The sequence below is a fragment of the Colobus angolensis genome, unplaced genomic scaffold (assembly GCF_000951035.1).
Source record: "Colobus angolensis palliatus isolate OR3802 unplaced genomic scaffold, Cang.pa_1.0 Scaffold155, whole genome shotgun sequence".
NCBI classification, from domain to species: Eukaryota; Metazoa; Chordata; class Mammalia; order Primates; family Cercopithecidae; genus Colobus; species Colobus angolensis.
In genome coordinates this window covers 2,767,637-2,771,189 of record NW_012114655.1, presented here as the reverse complement: position 1 = coordinate 2,771,189, position 3,553 = coordinate 2,767,637, and positions in this window count along the sequence as shown.

Here is a 3,553-nt window from a genome sequence, read left to right as displayed (position 1 = left end):
CCCCCTACACACACCATGTTCGAAGGAGGGCACAGAAGGCATCATTTTTCAAAGGTACAAAGGGGGTGCTGAGGAGAGGGACACCAGCATCACTAAGGAGCTCAGAGATGCTGGAGCAAAGGTGACTGCAGGAGATGCCATCACAGAACTGACAGTAATAGGGACGTCATGAGCCAAGCATGGCAGCAGCCAGGAGTCAGCACTTACCGACCCGAAGCAGGGTGGGCGCAGCTGCCACAGTCAGCAGCAGGGCTGGAATGACAGCCAGGGGGCCCGGCCTGCGAAGGACTGTGGAGGAAACTGCCAGACACAGTGTGCTTAGGGGCAACATGGACGGACATCCAACATGATGTCCAATATTATTCAATATTTGTGCTGTGAAAGCTTCAGCTGCAACATGATGCCCTCACTCACGGAGACCAGCTAACTACTTGGTGACAAGCTGATTACATGGAGCCCTTCTCTGCTGGGAGGGGCAGTGATTCACACAGACAGGAATGAATACACAGTCCAAGTAAGGTTTAGGCTTTCTTCTGCCCACAGAGCCTCAGTCAGAACATCTGTCAGCTCTCACAGGGTCTGGCCATTAGACACAGTACCTCCTTCATTACTGAATCAGGCCGATGCTCTGCTTTATAACAGAGGAGGTGGAAAGAGGGTCTCCTGGTCCCATCACACATCGCGCTACGCAATCGCGTCCGACCTTTCAGACTGACAGAATGGTCTTCAAATGTGTAGGTAAGCAACAGCTTGGGCAAGACACCCTTTGATAGGTCTTTTTACATTGCTGGATTGTGAAATTTAGATTGCCTGATAAGTCTCTCAATAAAATACCGCTTTAACACAAAAATATCCTTCTCCACTCCACTTACTTTGAAACATACAGTTTCTTTGGTCACTCTCCTAGACTTCAGTGAGAGCTTGGGTTGGGGGCTGATCACGAAGCTGGGAGAGTCTTGTGTCACCTCGGCTGCTCTTCTTGATCTAATTGGGTAACTTTCAGTCAGTCTAGGAAAACACATTCAGTGTTTTAGCTGGAAGTGCTTCCATTCCTGTACTTTATCCCTGATCCCAAGACACCCTGTGTAAAATAGCAGCTCCCAGCTGTGTCCTTAGCCTGCTTGATTTTCTTCTTAGCACTTGCTACTGTATGATACGCTACATTCTCTCTCTCTCTCTTTCTGCCTTTTACACACACACAGACACAAGACATAAAACTCGAGATGAGCAGAGATTGATTTTGTGTATTGCTAAATTCTCAGCATTTAAAATACTATCCGGCATGTGGTAGACAATATCTTTTGAATGAGTAAATGAATGAATGAGAAAAAGATAGCTGTAGGACAAGGAGAAGAGGAGAACATTCGTAAATACGGAACAGACTAAGAAAACCTAACGCTTCCATGTTAAAGGTAGATTTGGCTGTTTTCCTGAGGCCTCACCACCTGCAAGCACTTTCTAGGATTCCATTTAGTAGTCACTCTGACTCCACTTTCCTGTCAGGTCCAGCCTCCTACTTGCTGTTATTCATTCTTTTAACACTTGTGGAAGGCTCATTACGCGTGAGTCAGGGTCATTTAGTGGAAAGGGTCAGCCGGACTTAGCACCCGTGTGCCTTTGCGCACGTTCACCTCTCTGAGCCTGCGTTCCCTCATGTATGGAGAAGGGAAATTATAAAATAGATAATATACATAAAGCACCTAACCTGGCATCTGGTCCACACAGGCACTCAATAAATGCCAGGCTCTGGGGAAAATGGATGGGCCTGCTTTTCAGGACCCTACTGTCTGATGGGCAGGACAAATGAGCAAGCTCCCAATGCACGGCAGCCAGAGGGAGGGTGCAGGTCAACGCAGAATATAAGGCAGTGGGGAGGAGGCTTCCCCACGGAGACAGCTTTCTAGGTGATTATGAAGGATGTGATGAGTTTTACAGGTAGGAAAAGACATCCTCAGTTCAGGGCACACGGGGAGGCCCAGGCTGTGCCCTGGAAACAGAAAACCACTTTATGCTAAGGAGTGTGGTGGGGAGGCGGCAATGGCAGGCACCACCATTCCCAGCAAGCTTCCTGGGGCCCTGCTCCCTGCTGTGGCCTGCGAAGGACATTGAGTTATCTGTGCCCTCTGGCTGGATGTTCTTGGCAATTAAGGCCCTGTTCCATTCTTCTTGGCACCCACACTCTAAAGGGGTGCCTTACACGTGGCAGATGCTGAATGCTATTTGTTGGGTCATTTGAAACTGTTCCCTAATAGGAATCATGTCTGGAATCTTTGGATGGGGCCATGAGCTACTGGTAAGGCCACTCCATGACTGGGTGAACTTGCCTGCTCATCTGACTTCCTGATCTACAATTTGTGCTGAGCGCTGGGAGAGGTCAGCCACAGTTTGAGCTCCTGGGTGGCAAACATGTTGGGCTCATGGACTGTTGCTTTGTTCTAGAGTTCTCTTGTGCCCTTATCTATTCCCGTTAGTCCCAGTTTTACTGTCTCTGGCATCTGTCTTTAGTCCAGTTACACCATCTTCAGCCTCTGATGTAGCCAGGCTGGCTTTGAACAGCCCCAGGACCTCTCAGTCTGATCTCCTCTCAATTTGTAGCACTCACAGCTGATACCAGAACTGACTTGCTAAGCAACTTCATTATCAAATTGCCATCCTATTATTTTCCTTTTTAAATGTTTACAACAAGAAGAAATCCAGTTGATCAAAAATTGGCATAACCAGCTGAGATTTTAGTGAATTTCCTGAACTATAAAGGCAGTAAAGTGGCTAATTAAGAGCATGGGCTTTGGGGGTTGGCCAGGCCTGGGTACCAGTCCTTCTACTTACGATGAGACTTTAATCAAATTACAATCATGCATCGCCTAATGACGGGGATGCCTTCTGAGAAATGCATCATTAGGTGATTTTGTCATTGTGGAACATCACAGAGTGTACTTACACAAACATAGTAGAATCTACTACATACCTAGGCTATATGGTATTGCCTATTGCTCCCGGGCTACAAACCTGGGCAGCATGTGACTGTACTGAGTACTACAGGCCACCGTAACATAATGGTAAGTATCTGGGCTCTAAACATAGAAAAGGTACAGTATAAACATGGGAAGGTAAAATACCTGTAGAGGGTAATAACCATGAATAGAGCTTGCAAGACTGGCAGTTGCTCTGGGAGAGTCAGAGAGCGAGCAGGGAGTGAGTGGGAAGGCCCAGGACATCATGTAAACAACTGCAGACCTTATGAACACTGCACACTTAGGCTACACTACATTTGTTTTTAAAATTTTCTTTCTTCAATAAGAAACTCACCCTACCTTACTGTAACGGTTTTACTTTATAAACTTTTCAATTTTTTTTAAAACTTGACTCTTTTGTAATGACACTTTGCTTAAAACACAAATACATTGTACAGCTGTAAAAAATATTTGTTTCTTTATATCCTCATTTTGTAAGCTTTTTTCTATTTTAAAAATGTTTTGGCCGGGCGCGGTGGCTCAAGCCTGTAATCCCAGCACTTTGGGAGGCCGAGACGGGTGGATCACAAGGTCAGGAGATC